Source organism: Triticum aestivum, chromosome 3B (assembly GCF_018294505.1).
Source record: "Triticum aestivum cultivar Chinese Spring chromosome 3B, IWGSC CS RefSeq v2.1, whole genome shotgun sequence".
NCBI classification, from domain to species: domain Eukaryota; kingdom Viridiplantae; phylum Streptophyta; class Magnoliopsida; order Poales; family Poaceae; genus Triticum; species Triticum aestivum.
This window is the reverse complement of record NC_057801.1, coordinates 203657029-203678645: the sequence shown is the minus strand read 5'-3', so window position 1 is coordinate 203678645 and position 21617 is coordinate 203657029. Positions and strand designations below refer to the sequence as shown.

At 42.4% G+C, this 21617-nt stretch overlaps 2 long non-coding RNA genes across 7 annotated transcripts; both read right to left on the bottom strand.

Annotated features, from left to right (window-relative positions):
• Positions 1–11802: 11802 nt before the first annotated feature.
• LOC123065230 (uncharacterized) lies at positions 11803–16643 on the bottom strand. Of its 5 annotated transcripts, XR_006430935.1 has the most exons (6): positions 16511–16643; positions 13406–15650; positions 13218–13294; positions 12642–12686; positions 12217–12441; positions 11803–12134 (listed from the first exon to the last, which is right to left on the bottom strand). It is a non-coding gene; the product is annotated as an uncharacterized lncRNA (long non-coding RNA). The 5 variants fall into 5 exon arrangements; XR_006430933.1 differs by having other exon boundaries at positions 13218–15650; XR_006430936.1 differs by lacking the exon at positions 12642–12686.
• Positions 16644–17786: 1143 nt separating this feature from the next.
• Positions 17787–21617, bottom strand: LOC123065229 (uncharacterized). Of its 2 annotated transcripts, none has more exons than XR_006430930.1 (3): positions 21167–21617; positions 20137–20923; positions 17787–19528 (listed from the first exon to the last, which is right to left on the bottom strand). It is a non-coding gene; the product is annotated as an uncharacterized lncRNA (long non-coding RNA). The 2 variants fall into 2 exon arrangements; XR_006430931.1 differs by having other exon boundaries at positions 17787–20451; positions 20549–20923.

Genomic DNA, 21617 nt, shown 5'->3' with positions numbered 1-21617 from the left:
GGTAGGGCAAACGGAAGGGGCTGGGGTGGAGCGAGCTCGCCGGAGTCGAGCTCGTAGCGGCGGTCAGCGGTCGGGTGTTGAGCGAGACGGAGCTACAGAGCACGGGGAGATGGATGGGTGGGTGAGTTATGCTCAGGGGAGTGCGGTCAGTTCAGTGGTGAGCTCAGACGCGTGCTTGCACTGCCGTAGCCGCGGTGGCGACATGGCCGGCGGCGAGGAGCAATCGGCTCCGATGGCCACAGTGGCTAGAAGGCGCGGGAGGGCACGGGGAGAGAGGGGAAAGAGGCAGGGGCTCACGGCGATTCCAGAAGAGGCGTCGGCGAGGCCGGGGAGAGGCTGGGGCTCGCAAATCCCCGACGAGCCCGTCGACGGTCAGAGGTTGGAGACGAGGTTGGGGACGACGCTGCAGGGCTTCCAGAGGGGTGTGGCTCGGTGGGGAGGGAGAGGGGGTCGAGGCAGAGCTCTTGAGCTGTTCAGGGAAGCGAGGGGGAGGCGGTGGCCGCGGTGGTGCTCGGCGGCATGCTGCGGTGCGCTCGGGAGAGAGGAGCAGAGGAGGGGGGGACTCAGGGAGAGTGAGAGGGGTCGAGCGGTTCGGGGCGACGCCGGACGTTCACCCACGCGTCCAGGGGCTCGGCGACAAGCAGGAGGAGGCGTGGCGCCTCGCACGCGCGTGCGCTGTCCCTCCTCTGCCTACTGGCAGAGGTTGAAGACGACTGGCACTTGCCAGGTGGGCTGGGCCGGCTGGAGGAGCTGGGCCAGGTGGGGCGCCAGGTAAGTTTGGGCCAGGTAGGTTTCCCTTATTTCTGTCTTCTAATTTTGTTTTTGTTTTCTAATTATTTGCCTCTATTTTGAGCTTAGGAAAAATACCAAGAAATTTCCTAAAATCCTGAAAATATTCATGGACACTTGCTGAATTATTTCAGTGGCCCAAAAATAGTTTCAACATTATTTGAGCATTTAAATTATTAATAGTGTTTAAATGCCCAAAGTCAAATAGTAAGATTTAATTCAAAAATCCAGGAATAGCCTATAAATATGTTCATCATTTTTGGAAGTGGGTTTCACCTTAAACAGAAATCATGAACATTTCCAAAGGCATTCTGGGTTATTGAAAATATTTTTATTGAACCTAGTTAAATTTCATTTGGTGCTAGGGTTTCAACAATCCCCATTTCAAATTTCAAACAATATAGACATGATGCATGGATGCTTATGAAACTAATTGCAATCAAATTCTAGGGCTGTGACAAAATCCTAGGTCTATGATGGAGCAACGATTGTGCGGACTTAGCTTTTGTCCTTGCTTCCCTCCATTCTCTTCACTTGTGGCCGCTTGTCGTGTTCGCATGCTTTGGGAAGGATGGTACCGCGCGTGTTGCTCTCCGGCTCCCGATAGGTGCTGGCAAGAATCATATGTATCTTGCGGGCGGCAGGACGCGATGTGGGGCATGACCAGTTTCTCTCTCCTCCTCTTCACACTTCTTAAACAATCTGACGGCGGCTGGCATAAAAGTCACGCCAACGCGGATGCCCTTACCGGAGTGTACTTGCCGGGGCGTCGATCAACGGATTCGCACCGGCGCTCTACTCAGGATTTCCCTAAGCAGGGCAAACCATTGGACCGAGTATCGCGCGGGCTCATCGACATTGATGATGCTAAAACCCAGAGTAGCTCGATTGTCGATAAGTGAGAGTGGTGGAGAGAGAAACCTTGTACCCTTACACCTTGCTCCTTTTGCCAAACAGGGCTTGCATGGCGACCATGCTGCCTGAACCGTTTGGGGTTGCCATGATGTTGTCATTCCTAGTTTCCGCGGCCGCTGCAGTCGCAATGGAGGGAGGCGATGGAGATTGGACATGGTAGGCGGGGGAGTGATATCGCTCCCCCTCTCCATCCCACCATTCCCCGCCTTTTCTCGGGCGTCATGGATGATGAAGTCGTCGATGAAGAAAACGAAGATCAAGATGACGCGCTGCATACACTCTTGGGTCCACGCAAGTGCTTCCCCCTACCTGGCGTGCCAAAGATGTCATGGGAAAACACGGACACCTATGGAGCCATCGTCCCCTTGATTCGGCAGGGGGGAAGAGCACATTGCACAAAGAGCGGAGGGTGCAGAGCAGCATGACAATGATCACATGGGCAGTTTAACCCAGGTTTGGGCCGTCGTGAGGCGTAAAACCCTACTCCTGCTTTGGTGGATTGATGAGGGGACTATGATGGAGACGTAGCGCTCTAGCCCAGCAAGGTTGCTTTGGGACGAGAGCAGCTACGCGCGTATGAGAGTACAGGGGTATGAATCCTTTCTAAGGTTGCCACGGCACTCCTTTTATAGATCAAGGGGTCACCACAATGGCAAATCAGTCATTGCATACTGATTAGATAGCAAACAGTGCTATCATACCTAACTCTGCAGACAGGACAATGTGCATTGAATGCACCACTTAGTGTCACATTGTAGCGCAGCCCGGCAAGCCTTGCTGGGCCGTTCGGCCACCTTCTCACTTGCCTGCATGACACGTCTCTGGACGGGTGTCATTTGGGGGTGATTTCCTCCGAAAGTGGCTTCCACATGCCAAATAACAGCCACTTAGTCACTTGGGGGCTCGACACCGCACCGATCGATGACTAGCATTGCTGTGAGGTGGAGCGGTGGAGCCTTGGCGGGGTAGTCCACCCTCAGCGTCCCAGGCAAGCTTGTCGGGGCAGTCTTGAGAGTTGTTTTCGGGGCAACCTCGGCCTTGCCAGGCTCGCCTGCCCGGCAAGGGAGGTTTTTCTTAGTGGTTTCTTGCTCCTTTAGCTTGACTTGGTCCTCTTGATCTGCCCTTTGATTTCTCAAAGAGCTATCCCTTCTGCTTGGTCTGGTCTTGGATGTTGTAAGCTGCCGGACCGGTGGTTTGCTGTTCGTGCACCAGTCAGGGGAAAACATACACCCATGTTTGTGTCCCCCGACATATTCATAGTTTCCCCGGTCATGCTGGTTTCTATACGATATTTAATAAAGACTTCTCTAAAATTTCTAGGCCTCTTATAAATCTTTTACAAAAGGATGTTCCATTTGTTTTTTATGATGATTGTGTAGAAGCCTTTGAAACACTTAAGAAAGCCTTAACTTCTGCACCTATTGTTCAACCACCTGATTGGAACTTGCCTTTTGAAATTATGTGTGATGCTAGTGATTATGATGTGGTGTTGTTTTAGGACAAAGAGTTGATAAGAAATTAAGTTATCCATTATGCTAGCAAAACTCTGGACAGCGCCCAAAGAAATTATGCTACCACTAAAAAGGAATTTTTAGCAGTTGGTGTTTGCTTGTGACAAATTCAGATCTTACATTGTTGATTCCAAAGTTACTGTTCACACCGATCATACTGCTATTAAATATCTTATGAAAAAGAAAGATGCTAAACCTAGACTGATTAGGTGGGTTCTGTTGCTACAAGAATTTGATTTACATATTACTGATAGAAAAGGTGTCGAGAACCCCGTAGCTGATAACTTGTCTAGGTTAGAGAATATCCTTGATGACCAACTACCTATAGATGATAGCTTTCCTGATGAACGACTAGCTACAATAAATGTTTCTCATAACACTCCTTGGTATGCTGACTATGCTAATTATATTGTTGCTAAATATATACCACCTAGTTTCACATACGAACAAAAGAAAAAAATCTTTTAATGATTTAACACATTACTTTTGGGATGACCCACATCTTTATAAAGGAGTATATGGTATTATTAGACGTTGTGTGCCTGAGTATGAATAGGAACAAATCCTACGGAAATGTCATTCCGAAGCTTACAAAGGGCATCATGCGGGAGATAAAACTGCTCATGAGGTATTGCAATCTGATTTTTATTGGCCTACTCTCTTTAAGGATGCCCGTAAGTTTGTTTTATCTTGTGATGAACTAGCGGGGTGATCCGCGCATTTGCGCGGCTAGCTTGATCCCCCCCCCACCACCACCACCACCACGTTTAATAAGCTTATTTCTTGTGTGTATATGTCATGTGAAATTTGAGATGTTAATTTGTAGATTTCTTAGATACCAATTTACTATCAGTTTTGCTCAATCTGGACTTGGTTATGTCTTAGTCATACCAATTTAGTATCAGTGTTACTAAATCTCGGTCAACTGAGAGTTGGTTATGTCTCCGTCAATGTTATATTTTTAAGATCTTGCGTGCAGATTTATGCACAATTTTATTTTTATTTTATTTTTCTTTTATTATATGTCATGTCACTTAATCGAGACTTGGTTAATTATCAGGCGACCGAGACCTAGTCACACCCATTTAATATATTAAGATGTGTACATATAATTCAGCGTGTAAAACATTGTTTGTTGGTTTCCACTAAATAATTCTTCAACACGCTTGCACGTACAGGGTTGGAACTCTTTTTTATTTTATTTTATTGCACATACGTGACATCCCAGATGCACGGTCTCCAGAAGATTTGATTCTGCATAATTATACACATCTCTATTACTCCTAGATATTGTGAAATCTGTAGTTAGCATCAAGTCATGCATATCTCTGTTTGTCTTTGTTGTACTCCCGCAAACATATTTTTTACTATTGAACAAATGCATGTTTATATATCCAAGAAGCTCATTCATGTAGATATACCTAATGCATGCTCATACCAATCCATTCTTGCATATTGCATGCTATCTTCTACAATCTTCATAGATTTTTATACTAATAATTTCTGTTTTCTCGCTCTCTTTCAACATACCTCATTGACTCTCTTTACATCACTTAATTTTTAGAGTTCTTCACCAAGAGCCGGATCTTTACATTGATTTTGTGCATCAAAATCTTATAATACATATGTATATTCATACAGCTTCTAAAGTAACTTAGGCGCGTAAAATTGAATATGGCTGCAATCCATATGGGTGTAGGGTGGACTCCTAATAAGAATGTTTGTATATACTTCGCTTTCTTACGGTGCACAATATTTTTGTTTTGCTAATTTTATCATATAGACGAAGTTCCACCATCAAATTAAATCATATTACTTAATTAAATTTGTTGTGTCCAAGGTAAGAAGAGAAGGAGTTATCAAAATACTATCAATCGAGCATTTGGTTTCCTTTTGCTGGATGGCATATAAATATGAGAAGTGGCTATGAGAAATTTAATTGGCCTAACTTTGTAGCTGATCATTCGTATCCCGCTTAAAGCAGATTCAATTGATATGCAAATGTACACTCTCATATTTTGTCGAAATAGATTGCTGATTAATTGATTGATAAATCTGGGTTACTTTGTTTGACCTTTCCTGAACCATTTGTACAGAAAGAGAGAAAACGTATCTATAGTAGGATACCGGCTATATATTCACATAGTGTTTCTAGAATTACCAAAATGAAAAAAAAATCATGTTTAAAGAACAAAAAGAGAGAAAACGTATATTGAGTGGAGACCAACTATATCCTAATATAGCGGCCCTGAATTTCCAATATTTATATTATATATCTAATTTAATTATTAAATGTATACGAAGTTGGAGACCAGAGATATACTTATAAGTTTTAGGACATTCTAAAACAATATCACGTGTCATGTAGGTGTGCACCACATATATGTCTAATTTTACTATTATTATTTTTTTGTCTACACAAAGAAGCAAATATGTGGACATGTAATAGCAAATACTACATCCATTGTAGATCCACATATTTGTCTTTTTGTTTAGCTCACAAACAAATATATTTCTTCAAGAATTATGTAACGTGTAATGAACATCGGTACGTCGTTATAAAAAATAATTCAGATTTATTAAAGCTTTAACACAGCTATTTAAAAACACGATCCATTTGTGACTTGTGATGGTCCGATGGACTAAAACATATTTTGGTCGATCATATATATTTCGTTAGACCGACTCTGGTAGGGAAGCGGCGACATCGTCTTGTTCTGGCGGCGATAGTAGTTGTTCGATGATCTAGATAACTTAATGTGATTTTTGTTATGTTTGAGTTGCTTTGCACTTCCGATGACTAAAAAAATTCATGCATGCATGTACTGTGTTTTATTTGATCGTGCATGTATACAGGTAGTTTAGTGTACTTTTAGTCCATAATGAACACCGGAGCCACGCCTGACCAAGACTCCATTACGAACCTTAAGCATAGTATAGGTGTTTTTGTTTTTAGTCTTAGCAATCCAAATTAGTAATCAATGGATTAGATATTTACTCTAACAGCATGCATGTCGCGGCTCATTTACTTTTATATATTACTATAATAGATATATTTTTTCTCGAATACGCTAGGTGAGCGTATCATTGCATTGATAGGGGGAAGAACGTACAGACTAGCATCATGGACGCGTACACTACAAGGCGTGCCCATGAAACAAAGTGAGCATGGAATGGGTTGCTCAGCCCAGACAAAAGACTATATTACAAGAATGATGCAACTAAGTCCTTTGGCTCCTGCGTGGACCCAAGAGCAAGCGTCGTCCTGGATCGTTGCCAGGAGGGAGACGGAGGAGGGCGCGATCTTGTCGAATATAACGGCATTGCGGTGCCGCTAGAGGGACCAAGCTGTAAGCACGGCAATAGTGGAGAGCGCACATCGCTTGTCCGCAGTCATCGTATTGAGCATCGTTCTGAGCCAGTCCATGAAGCCAAGAGAGCCATCTGGCACAGAGATCTCAGGACAGCACCAAGAGAGCACGTCATGCCAAATGGTGCGAGCAAAGACGCACTCCATCAAGAGATGGTGCAGGGTCTCATCGTGCTGGGAGCACATCACACAAGCCGGTTCATGCGGAAGTCCATGCTTCGCGAGTCTGTCGGCCATCCAACATCGATTGACGGAAGCGAAGTAGATGAAGAACTTGACAGATAGGGGGGCACCCGACTTCCAAACGAGGCGCCAATGCTCAGCTATGTTACATGGTACGGGGATACGGGTACGGGGATACGGATACGGCGATACGGGAAAACGGCACTTTCTGAAAATAGACTTACGGGGATACGGCTAGTATGTGTATAAATGCATAAAAAAATCAACACCAAAAACCATTTTTTTAAAGGATGAGAAAATTGACATTTATGAAGTAACCTGATTAGTGATCTGAAGTTGCTGCCTTTCCATGTCCCAACCCCTTGACTGCCTGATGCATTCCTTGTGTTCCTCAGAATCATGGTACAGGGATAGGTATACTGGTTCTCCTCGAAATCATGGGGGGCGTTAAGTTACTACCATACCTTCTCCCCTAAATCCTAATCCATAGCATGCTTAAAAACAGAGATCTTGAGACTTGGGGAATGGAGAACGAGCTGTGCTTTGAGGTGCCGCCGGTGACGCCGTAAGGGAGTCTGGAGATGAGCTGAAACTAACCCTCGATCGTGATTTGGCAACTGCAAGATGATGGCAAGAGGAAGGATTCCAGCGATTAGGTCTATCTATCCATCGACAAAGGCCTTCTGATGGGCTGCAGATCGAGTGTTTAACAGGCCCTTACGTATCCCTGATGTATCCCTGCGTGTCCCAGCCGTATTCTGATTTTTTGTTTTATTTTAATTCGAAAAAATGTGATACGGAGGGATACGTGTATCCCACGTGTATCCGCGTGTATCCCCGTACTGGTGCAGTATCCTGCACCGATACGGCACTTTTGTGACGTATCCCTGCAACGTAGATGCTCAGAAAGCGTAGAACCAGTGAACAGGGCATTATAGCAGGAGGATGGTGTCAGGCTCCTGGGATAGAGTGACGGTCTGCAACTGACACCAGATATCAAAATACTCGAGCACAGCAGCCGGACTGAGGTGGCCATGGATGTCACTGATCCACATGCGATCAAGGAGGGCCGAGGCGACAGTGCGCGAACGACGGCGCCGGCCTGGAACAAGGGCTGTGAGGCTCGGGGCGAGGTCAGTGATAGAGCAGCCCTGGAGCCACTTGTCAGACCAGAATCGGCAGGAGGCGCCATTACCTAGGGACCAGGTCGTCGAGGCACGAATGATCTACAGGGCCTCGGGATCAGAGGGTCGCTGAAGATGGGACCAAGGACGAGAAGCATCAGAAGCTCAGAGCCATAGCCAACGGACCTGAAGGGATATGCCCGTGCGGTGGAGATCGCGTATTCCGAGCCTGCCAAGCTCAAGCAGACGGCAAACTCTTGCCCAGCTGACAAGACAAGAGCCAGCGCGTGCATCCTTGCGGCCATGCCAGAGAAAGTCGCGGATAATGCGATTCGCCTTCTTGAGGATAGGAGGGGACAACGACATGGCCAGTAGAATGTGCACTGGCATGGTCGTGAGAACTTGCCGAACCAAAGCAAGCCGCTCACCACGCGAGAGGAGCGCGGCCTTCCAGGTCGCCAACTTGCGAAGTAGCTTGTCAATGAGGGGTAGCAGATGAGTGACAGGCACCTTGCGAAGGGAAAGGGGGAAGCCTAGGTACTGTATGGGGAAGGCCACCACTGGGCATGTCAGAGAGGAGCCCACAGCTTCAGATACCTCAGGAGTGCATTGGATTGGCGCCGCCAAGAACTTGGCAAAGTTAGTGCGTAGCCCGGACACAGCCCCGAAGAAGTCAAGGAGGCCGCTAACCACGGCAAGCTCAAAGGGATCCGGGTGGCAGAAGATGACCACATCGTCCGCAAAGAGGGAGATACTAGACGCAGCAAGGCGGTCAGTGAGTCGCCGGATGATCCCCTTGTTCACCGCGTATTGTAGAAGCGAGTTTAGAGCATCAATCACGAGGGTGAATAGCATCGGTGAAACAGGGTCGCCTTGTCGAAGGCCTTGATGGTGGGCAATGGGAGGGCCCGAATTGCCATTGATGAACACGCGGGTGGAGGCCGTGGATATGAGAATGGACACCCACTCGCGCCACCTGGGTCCGAAGCCGAGGTGCTCAAGGACCTGAAGAAGAAACGGCCAGGAGACTGAGTCGAAAGCGCGGGCTATATCCAGCTTGAGGAGGACTCGGGGTAGCTGTAACCAATGGAGTTGCCGCACCGTTTGTTGAACAAGGATGAAATTGTCATGCACACTCCTGCCCGCTATGAAAGCACTTTGGTTGGAGGAGACCATCTTGCCAAGTCTAGGGGCCAACCGCAAGGAGAGCACCTTGGCGAAGAGTTTGTCCACAAGGTGAATGAGACTGATGGGACGGTAATCAAACAAAGTGGCCGCGTCCGGTCTCTTGGGAATCAAGGTGATGAGGGCCTCGTTGAGCCTCTGGAAGGCTTGTCCGTTGAGGGCGTAGAGCCTGTCGAAGACGGCACAAAGGTAGGTCATGTTTAATGATATCCCACCATGAACGAAGAAAGTATGTGGTGAACCCATCTGGGCCTGGTGCCTTGCCAGAAGGGAGTTTCTTGATAGCCTCCCGTATCTCATCGGAGGTGAATGGAACTTCAAGGTCGGACAGGTCAAAGGATCGCTGGTCGATGGCCTGAAGATCAAGCGTGACGGCGCGTCCGTCCTGTGAGCCAAGGATGGAGGAGAAGTGTTCGAACGCAACCCGAGCGAGGTCGGCCTCTCCAGAGATTCGCTGTACCTCAACATTAAGATCGAGGATCATGTTCTTCTTCGCTCGGTGGGAAGCGCGAATCTTAGAGAAGGCCTAAGAGGCCTCTCCCTCCTTGAGCCAGCATAGGCGGAGCCGCTGCCGAGCAATCGAGCGATGGAGGGATGCAAGGCCGAGGTATTTTCGTTTAAGCTCGCGGCGGAGCCATGCTTCGGCGGAGGAGAGGGGCCTCAGATCCTGGGCGGCATCGAAACGCGCGATGATAGATGCATCTTTGACGAAAATCCAATTCGGTGCCCAGACTCATCTGCTCCCGATCAGAAAAATAATCAAAACAAATACTAAAAAAAATCCAATTTTTTTGCGTGGTAGATAATTTGATGTGTGAGGTACGCTCCAAATTTCAACTCATTTGGACTTCTGAGCAGCTCTCGGCAAAAAAGACGAATCGGGTCAGAACAGTGCATGAACAGTAAATATTTTTACAGGCACTGATCTTGTCTTTTTTGCCGAGAGCTGCTCAAACATCCAAATGAGTTGAAATTTAGAGCGAACCTCACATATTAAATTATCTACCACACAAAAAAATTGGATATTTTTTGAATTTTTCTAGTATTTATTTTGATTTTTTCCGTCAGCGCGGGAGCAGAAACACCCATCTTTGATTGCTTCTTTCTCTCCTCATATAATGTAATAGTCTGGCCGTGTATATTCATAAAAGAATGAATTTAAAGAATTGTTGGTTAATCCCTATCATCATAGCACTTTTTATAGGCGTGCTCATAGTGGCGTGAATTGCTGTTTCCGAAACTAGGAAAGTGGCCCGCTCGATGCGCGGGCTAGAACATTAAAAAGTTCAATAATAACAACATATTATTTGATTATTTTTTAAAAATGTTGTAACCGAATGTCATGACAATTACAAATATAAGATTTTTTTTAAACATAATTTTATCCTAGGTACTTTTGATTTATATTGATATTTAATTATGTCTATGTTATCTATTAGTCATTAACGTAAATTTATTTTTTATGATTAGTCGTGTTGTGCAAATTATATTTGAATCATTATTTCGGCATTCTTACCATATTGCTTTATTTTATATTTTCTTTAAAACACTGATTTAGTAGTTCTCACTTGGCCCACACAATGTGTGGGCAACCCCTTACAATATAAAAAATGGTTTAAATTTAATATATTACCATATCTTGTATGCATCAAACAATTTTTGGTTTAACTCTTACAATTATGTGGAGTAATGTTTAATGTTGCAAGGGATCACTTTTGATAAATCTATGTACTCCCTCTGATCAATATTAGTTGTCGCTCAAATAGATGTATGTAGCACTGAATTATGATACATCTGTTTCAGCAACAACTAATATAGATTGGAGTAAGTAGTGTTTTTGTAACATAGTTGTCAGATAATGACCAATCATAAAAGAGCATAATGCCAACAAACATTATAATATTTTTGGGTACCTTTGTAGAAAATAGATGTTGTTAAAATACAACCTTTGCATTAGAAATTAGAACAGTGATAAAAATTTGTTATTTCTCTGACCACAATTGGAGTACAATATTCAAGCATTGTAGAGTACATCTTTTTTCAAAATAATTTATATTACAAATAAAAGTATGGCGTAATAGCACAAAGTTAGATAAAATTCAACATGATATTAGAGATTGAATACTAATTTAAATTAATATTTTTTACCACTTCTATAATTAGCATTTGAATATCTAATCTAATATATTTAAAGCAAATTTAATTGTGTTTTCTCATTTGAGTTTATAAAATGGATTTAGTAGGTTAAACGTAGCAATTTGTGTGAAAACACGTTTATACGTGAGATTGCTACATTGGCGGATCTTGAAGTTTTCATAACTTTTATTGCATCAAGATTTAGGATTATGTGGCATGCTAAATTCCATGAAAAAAATGAATAAATAAATGTTGAAAAAAGAATTGTGAAACACAAAAGAGAATTTCTGTTAGGTGTACATGAATTTTAAAGCACCGCTATACTATAATTGTAGTCCTTCAATTTTTTTACAAAAAATCACCAATTCAAACGGTCTCGGAGTCTATCTACCATATTTTAAAAATATCAGGACCCCATCTTTGTCTTGATAGTTAATGGTGTGTTTTGTATATTTACGAAAGGATTAAATGAATGTACTAACATCAATTTAATGCCACAGAAAGGACCATAGAACCACATGCTTCAGAAGCAAAAAATAATAATATCTAGATACATTGGTAGAGACTAATACTATATTGCACAATTCAGGGTCATAAATTGAAATATTGATCACGGATCAGTGTGTGTGGTCTCTTACTCTGCTTGATCCATAGGTAAATTTTATAAAGAAATGAGCTACAAGTAGAAGGTCATAATCAACTCAATTTCTCCAAAGAAAAAGGTAACCTAGACTATCTGTACTTCTTGCCCTGGCGCATCAACATTGGTCTTCTCCTAAAAAAATTCTTGACTATGTATTTGCTTGTAGGGGTACATCGTCATTGGCCTTCCCCGGCGGCTGCAGCTTATAAAATCACATGTCCGGCAACCAACTTTTTTGCTCTTGGTGTTGCACCTGATCGTGTGGCGGCGAAGGACTTCTGAGAAGGATTGCATATAGTTACCAAGAGGATTTGTGGGAGTAGCGGCAGAACAATTACCCACCATCAAGATAAAAACTACCTCTTGTGACGTTAGTTTCTACTTTGTACGGGCACATGATGCCCTATTAGGTGAAACAGGGGAGGCATGTTGCCAACGCTTGGACTGCTCATTCATGTAGTGGAAAACATGGAAACAGGCGCAATTAAAACCGATCAGTGTGAGTATCATGTTGCTAGATGCAAGTAGTCGATTGATTCGATTGATCCATCAAGTCTGGTAGCTTTCCAGTGTGGATTCTGAATGCTGGTGATGGAAGAAATACATCATCAGAAAGCGTGGAATTGAAAACGAAATACCAAATGACATACTACTACTGAGGAAAGGAAATGATCCAAGAAAAGCATTTTCGGAAGGCATCTACTAATATGAATACTTATAATGAACTAATATGACAAAATAGTTGGATTTAAGACAGAGCCAGAGAGCGCGCTTGTCTAACTTACATGTCCAGTAATCTACGAACACCGATCTTACTCTGTCGGCACCTCCTGTATATTTGTGGTCCCATTTTCAGATAATTAACACACACAAAAACTCTTATTATTGAAACATTAACAAAGCAAAATATATATATGAATCAACAAATGTATTTTTCCACCTAATTGATCAACCATGCATTAGAGCATTGACCACACCAGGACAGTACTTATGGTTCCAATGTACTGGACAAATAATTCAACTATATATGTAATATTGAACAACTGTTTCGTTGTGTATCTACCTTGAGCTATCCAGTAATCTACAAAAGCAGATCTGATTCTTTCGGTGCCTCTTACATGACCAATGAAAGTGTCTGCTCGACTTCATATAGGTCGAAAATAGTGAGTTTCTTCAGGTGGAGAGGGTACTTATTATAGAGATATATATAATGACAGAAACACCATGGTGTAACACAGTCATATAGACATATATACTATTATTTTTGCCCAGAATAGAGATACAGGCTATTATAGATAAATCAGAGTGGAACACAAATGCAACTGACACGTGAACTAATTAAATAAAAAATGTACGCGTACATGTTCCATGCATATTATGGTTGCATGCAAGCCATTATGAGCACAACTCTTCTATTTAGTTGATTGATTGGTCTCCCCTGCATGGGCAATGTGTAAGAAAGCAAAGGATTAATCCAATGATTAAATAAATCTGGAGACAATTAGTATTATATACAGAGGAATCAGAAGACATTAGTAGTTACCAATACCTAGAGCTTGCTTTCAGTCGCGATGCATGAAGCGATTTTCTTACCCGGTGTGTGCGGACAACTAAAGCCCATACACAACATCGTTCGGAACCACGGTACTTGATGATTTTTGGCAGCAGATAGGTCAACTTTTTGTAGATTACTCCTATTTGCAGATTAGTGAATAGGTCAAGGCAGATCAAACTCATGGAGAAGGAGGCCAGGCAGATCAAACTCATGAAGAAGGGAGGACATGTCAAGGGCATACAGATCAGACATGGCAGGCGCATATAGATTGGACATGGCGGCCACAGAAGGATGTATAGCCTGCAGCTTTCTTTCCCTTTTTTTCACGAGGAGTTCTCTTTCTGTTTTTTCTAGTGCCTTTTTTCCCGGCTGCAATAGCAGACAACCTTTGATTGATTTTGTTTATGCACATATGTATGGTAGGAAAATAGTAATGGCATAGGTGGGTAATTTTCTTTCATTTGTAACAATAATAGGTAATTGTTGAGATCTATTGGCTGTGGTTTCCCGAGTTATTAAATTAATGCTAGATGTTTCTAATTTTTGTTAGAATTTCTAATGTACTTTCTTTTTCTAGTTAACCCATCATTTACTTTTTATATTAAATAGATGAGCTTCTGCTGAAGGTCATATATGTATTAATTTGCTACATCAAGGTTCCAAATAACTCACATGGTGCATCCACTTTCTTTTCCCAAATAAATCAAGGGTTCTTCCAAGGCTGTTTAAACAGTAAAATATATATCAAAAAATCCTTTACAGCTATATAATATATACATACAAAAGAGTATTTACTTACTAATACTCCGAGCTGAAGAAACCTTTTAGCATCGTGTCACTTGTTTAGATGGAGAATGGTTGAAAAGAGTGAGAGAATACACACTACTACATATAAGACAAACATCTAGATGAGGCACCTATGAGGCTGTGATAACCGTTGTTTGCAACTACATCACACCAACATTCAATGGGGTCCTGTACATGTATTTTAGATATTCTAAAAGAGTACAAAAAAATAATATTGTGAAGAAAATGCTATGGAAAACATTATTACTGATGCAGCTATGATGGCCAATGTTATTAACTACACCTCTAAGAATAGTCTTGTGAACAAATTAATATGAAGATAGTACTACACAAACGTCTCACTGATTTCCTGCAAATAATGGTCACTGAAATTCATGTGCCATGTCTCAGACACAAGAACCGGAAACCACAACTTTAAGCTAAGTGCTTTTGTTAAGCCTCTGGAGCTCCTCATGGTAGTAAACAACCTAGTACGAAAGCCAAATCCTTCTATGTTTTTTTAACTCAAATCATCACATGTGTACTTTTTCCCCCACAAGTAAAATTCTACAGCTCCTCTAGGTGGCAAGGAACCTAGGGAACAACCGAATTAGTACATTTATTCTTTTCTAATTCATATCGAACGGGCAATCTTGGACATCATGAGTTCAAAGAACATCAGAGAGAATACAAAATCTCTAGACACTAAGAAAATTTAGGTGACCGCAGAAACATGTTTGCACTCTCACTTGGACCTCCACCTCATCTTGAATCCTGGAACTTAACATGGTGGGTGTAACACTACTGCGAATCCAACTAACAAAAGATTACAGACTGTATACTTTCCTGCCATTAAAGACATAATAAATTTTAATGTCCAGGCGCATAGCTGCAGTAACTATAGAATGTTATACAGGTCCGTGAGTGAAATTAACTCAAAGGTATACATATAAACATGGGTTTTATTTGATGAACAATCATTGATTTGGCACCTTGGTTTTCAGTAGGCTAGTGTCCAAAAGCTTATCAAACATGCATATCACCGGCTACAAAATTCTTGCACTGAAGTCACGATCATAATGGCATAATATTTTGCACACTCTAGCATTATTGTAACACCAGCGGACACATACTTACCAAATGCCGAATCAATATAGTGACACACTGGAACATGGTTTCTAATCTTATTCTGCTCCATCTCCCACTGTTGCCTCCATCTGCACGTACTCCACATATCACATAACTCCTTCTTCGGCTGCAGCTGTACGTGTGTTGTTACCTGTGCCGCACAGTAGGACTGATTTGGCTAGGACCTGAAGCCGAGTTACATGTACCTCTGTGCGCAAGGTAGGTTAACTGATCGTTCAGGAAGAAGATTCAAGAAACAAAACCTTGGGATTTTTGGTAGCAGAAGTCGGCGGCGACCGTCATCAATCAGTTTGCTCCTGGAGTCCTGGTCCACGTGTGGTTCAATTAGGAAACATAAGGACTATATAAATTTTGCAGTGAAGCTCTACTCATGTGGAAATTAGATAAGAATTTTTTTTGCTTTTTTTGCAAAGTGCACCGCACACAGATCACACTGAGATTTCTTCATTGAACTACATTTAGTCACTCAGCTACAAGCAAGTAGAGAAGCACTTCTCATGTGGAAATTAAGTAGTATTTTAGATAAATTTGTAGCTGGTCATGAGAGTAATTATATTAGTTCCTTGAATAACCTAATAATGTATTGAAATTCTAAAGCTTGAAGTTACACCAACCTATATGTATCAAAACAAAGATATTCAGCAAAATAATTAAGCTGTCATTGATTTCAAGGTGACCACTAAATATGGTACTTTGAAGAAACCGTAATGAGCAGGACCATAACTCACTATTATATAGGTTTGTTACCTAAAAAGCCAACTTTCAGTTACACTTGAACGAAGATTTTTTTTTGTTCTGAATGAATGGCGATTCATGTACCGCTTCCTTGGAGCTCACATTAGGGATCCTCACAACTGATTGGCAACATATATAAAAAGAACAAAACACAGTCATATTCAGCAAGCGGCTAGTGAGAGTTGTACATCTGTAGTTCATTCATAGTTATCTACAACCAATCTGTAATTTATCTTGAATCTAAATGGTTTTCTATGAAACTAAGTTACTCAATCAATCTTTGAACATCCTATGTTGAAAATTGAGATGGGATGAGAAAATCTTGATAGAAGTAATGGGGACAATGGACATTAACCAATCTACAGCCTAGGGTTTGGGGAGGGGCGTCATATCAATGGGATAAGTGGAAGAAGGGAGTCGGCGGTGTACCTGGTCGTCTTCTTCAGTCTCCGGTGATAGCCTTCGTCGCCGGTGTTCCTGGCCTGGATTACGGTCGTGGCTGTCGCTGGTCGCCTCCCTGACTCCTCTGTTTCACGTTTGAGAGAAAGAAGAGATGGAAAAGATTGAGCGAATAGCTATGAGGTTTGGGGGTTGTTTTTTTAACTTAAAACTAATAATCCTTTTCTTTAGCGGTATCATTTTTTTTCTTAGACTAGGAAAGTTGCCCGTGCGTTGCAACGGGAAAAAAATTGTATGCTCCTACAACAATAAGCATCACTCAAGACCCCTCCATAGGGCGAACCAACCTGTGGTTAGATGGTTAGAGGAACAGTGGTATCCCTAGCCCACCAGGGTTCAAGTCCTGGTGCTTGCATTATTTCTAGATTTATTTTAGGATTTCCGGCGATGCGCTTTCAGTGGGAGGAGACGTTCACGTCGACGACGAGGCGCCTACGGTGACTTCGTAAATTTCAAGATGACAATGCCGGCTCGGTCTCTCGGAGGTGCTCATAGGGGTAGGGCGTGCGTGTGTGCGTTCATAGGGGTGAGTGTATGCGTTCATAGGGGTGAGTGTATGCATGTATGTATGAGCGCTTGCGTCTGTACTGATGTTCAAAAAAAAAGACCCCTTCATAGGTCCATGTTGACGCTATCTATTTCAACGTAGCGCCTTACATGTGTTGCTTATCCTTCTTTCCGCCCTTGCCGATGATCGTGGTGTCGACATGATCATAATGCATTCGAACGTGGTCAATCACAAGGTGATTATCTCGGCACCACAAGGTGATTATCTCGGCCACCACATGACATATCCGTTATTGAACTGGGCCATAGCAAGCGAAGTATAATACTCCCTCCGTTTCTAAATATTTGTCTTTCTAGAGTTTTCAACAAATGACTACATACAAAGTAAAACGAGTGAATCTACACTCTAAAAATAAGTCTACATACATCTGTATGTTCTGTCCATTTAAAATGCCTAGAAAGATAAATATTTGGGAACGGAGGGAATACTTTTAAAACTAATTCATCAAGCTGGACGTGATAGCCGCTCTTCATGAGCTAAAAGAGCACGCACTTTGAACTTGTACATCTGTGTTACGAATGCATCAACCTTATTTCCATAACACATAAACACTCTTTAAATCACATGGGCTTTTAAAAAGAGCATGCATATTTTTCTAAATTACAAATATATTTGAAGCACGTGAACACTTTTTAGAATTACTTGAATATTTCTTTAAAGAAGGGTGAACATTTTTGAAATTATATGAACGCTATATAAATATACGGTAACACTTTCTTAAAACTGAACAAACATTTTAAGATGTACAGACACTTTTTGAAAATTATATAGCATTTTTCGAAGGCAAAACACATTTTAAATGTCCCCAAAAAATTTAAAACATGTTAATACTTTACGTGAGTACACGTATTAATTAGATTTGCAGTGTATCTGTGTACCTGTGGTTAGATGGTTAGAGGAACAGTGGTATCCCTAGCGTCAACTACTCACTACTGCTACACATACACGCTCAAGTTATTTTTCTCTTGATATATATAGTGAGCGGGAGGCGATATATTCTCAAAGATTTATCCATAGTAGTTGTTTTTAGGTTGCACTGAAAATGACGCCTCACAAACTCGAAAAGGTCAAAGCGCACCTATATTTATCAACTCTTTGCAGGGAGCCCACCCGCGTGTCATTTGGCCCATAACTCCGATAGGTAGAGAGAGGTCCACCCAGGCCATGCACAGGAGCAAGAAGGCCACTCGGGTATTGTCTGGCCCATGACTCGGTCGGACAGCTTACCGACAGGGGCAAACCACAACTACAGCTGAGCTCATAGGGACTGCAGAACTAAACCATATAAAGCACGTGCGAACTGAGCCACAGTTTGGAGCAACAAAATAAACCTACCTAATAAGCTTCTGATAGATGATGGTTGGTCATCCCTAACTTCTTTGATTTTCTTGAACAACAACTGAACTTCTTTACAACTGAAATACATAGAATAAGCAAATCAAAAGAGTCAACTACAGTGAGAACCAAAAGAAGGGAGAAATGAACTACAGGCGCTCACCTCATCTGTGGAGAAATCAGTGAAACTAATTGAATCAGTCACAACGTAACTCAGTAAGTCTCACTGTCTCTCCTCAACATCTAGCACACAACAGTAATACTCCCTCCGTTCCTAAATACTTGTCTTTCTAGACATTTCAAATGGTTACAACATATGAATGTATGTAGACATATTTTAGAGTGTAGATTCACTCATTTTATTTCGTATGTAGTCACTTGTTGAAATCTTTAAAAAGACAAATATTTGGGAACGGAGGGAGTATATAGTAGTACTGAACAAGCAGCAACAGCACCCCAAGGCAGCAATATTTCTCTCTGAATATCCTCAAAAAAATCTCTCTGAATGAATCTCCATTACTTCCTCTGTTAAGCCATAGCTTGCACTGCAGCAGCAACTGCTGCGATAGCAAAGCAGTCTGCAGAACTACAGTTTCCTCATCTCTAATGGTGGTGAGCGTGAGCCGTCTTGTCATGGGCTCGTTGTCCTCAATCACAACCATGTTTCCAATGTTCATAGCGATGACCTCCTTCGATCCGCATCACTATTACAACATATTAAGCATCCGGGTAACTGAGATTAACTGCACTTGATAATTATGGTACTAAAGGTGCAATCTTGGCGTGTTTTGGCCGCGTGTGCGGCAAATTCTGTGAAATCAATCCTACAAGTATTTGAAGTAAAATCTGCAAATTTGTGAGATATTAATAATTTATTGTGATTGTGGGCATCCCCGTGCAGATTGCAGAGTACTTCAACTTGCATCACAATACAAAATATTAAGCTTATGAGTAACTGTGATTAAACGTACTTGGTAGTTGATACTGATGCTACCACCATCGATTGTAACTGCTGCCTGCTACTTGTGAGGCCTAATTAAGAAAATCAGAAGGACGTTTGTGCGTGCTCTGCTTGCGCCAAGTGCCTATTAATCCATACAGAACACAAGCCATTTAAAATAGACAAACTTATTCCCTTTACCATTACAATTCATCTATAATTATTAGTTAGTATAATGAAACATGTATCATAAAAGGGAAAGCTGACAAATCAGTATCTAAGTAGTAGCAGTAGTGAGTAGTTGACGCTAGGCAATGGCAATCTGTGTACCATGGAAGTCTGCATAAGATAATCTGACAAAAGAAAAGGACCACAGAATACAATATCAACAATCTTATCCAACATATAATTAATGATCTTGATTCTTCTTTCTGTAACAGGGAGCTTAGAAATAATAAGTTTAATCCCAGTTTTACAATTAAGTTTAGTGGCTCAAAGACCCAACCTCTAGATCAATACTTAGCATGAATTTCTCCAATCTATACCGCTTTTAGATAACAACACAAAAGATGGGAGATGTTACAACAGAAGCCCATTATGATGGTTGATCTGTTATCTCGAAAAGATAATATGGTAGGTCTATAGAATCTAGCGACCCGTAAACATAGGATTAAAAACTGCATTAAAGTTTCATGCAGAGATGACAGATGAATAGGGAGCAAAAATAAGATACAGTATTAGACATGAACTGACCTGAGAAGAATGGTCAATAGTTAGCATTAGAGCATGTCAATTCCTATTGTGCTTCATTTAGAAGTTCTGAATCAACTCATGATTCATCATATTTGCATGTGCATTGCATTGTGTGATACATAACCAGAGGCCCTTTTTTGTCTAACGAACCTTGGTGGCAGAGATGTCAATGACTTTTATCACACTCCTGAGTTTCAGAGGTAATGGATGGAACAATTACAATGTCTGTTGTTCAGATAAAGAACAGAGGGCTTGATGATCCTGATTGAAGATGTTGTTTGTTCATACATTAATAGTTATATGTCCAATTATTTCCTGCTAGCAACCAATCAACGAATCAAATAGCAATGATTTGGAGCTTGAATTAAATAAATTGATTCACTTAATTCTTGAGTCAATGGGTAGGTGTTACCTGCCGCATGTTGCCCCTGCCGCCTGTCCAGAACCTTGAACCCCCATCCTCCTTCCTTGCGCAGTTGTGCTGCCTCCGGACAGCGCATTGCGCTAGTCGTAGATCGGCAAGCGAACGCTACCACCATAAGCCCCCCTGTATGGTGTCACCGTCTCGTCTTATCGGGGTGCTGGACCGACTTCGACCGTCGTCAGTGCCAGGCACCCAATGATTCGGCAGCCCGGCCTTTGGTGTACGGGAGCTTGGCGATGGCCAGAGCCATGAGCATCCGGCCTAGGGCTTCCTTCCTCTCCGCGTCACTTGGGGCCGATGGAGAGGCCCTTTTTTGTCTAACGAACCTTGGTGGCAGAGATGTCAATGACTTTTATCACACTCCTGAGTTTCAGAGGTAATGGATGGAACAATTACAATGTCTGTTGTTCAGATAAAGAGCAGAGGGCTTGATGATCCTGATTGAAGAACTCGAAACAACTAAAGATGTTGTTTGTTCATACATTAATAGTTATATGTCCAATTATTTCTTGCTAGCAACCAATCAACGAATCAAATAGCAATGATTTGGAGCTTGAATTAAATAAATTGATTCACTTAATTCTTGAGTCAATGGGTAGGTGTTACCTGCCGCATGTTGCCCCTGCCACCTGTCCAGAACCTTGAACCCCCATCCTCCTTCCTTGCGCAGTTGTGCTGCCTCCGGACAGCGCATTGCGCTAGTCATAGATCGGCAAGCGAACGCTACCACCATAAGCCCCCCTTGTATGGTGTCACCGTCTCGTCCTATCGGGGTGCTGGACCGACTTCGACCGTCGTTAGTGCCAGGCACCCAACGATTCGGCAGCCCGGCCTTTGGTGTACGGGAGCTTGGCGATGGCCAGAGCCATGAGCATCCGGCCTAGGGCTTCCTTCCTCTCCGCGTCACTTGGGGCCGATGGATCCGTCCTCTCAGGATGTGGCGACGACGGTAGCAGCAGAGCGGACGTGATTGTATTTTCACGAGAGATTAACAGGGGCGATGGATTCGTCCAATGGATCCATCCTCTGCGGCAGAGGCTCAGCCGCCGGATTCACA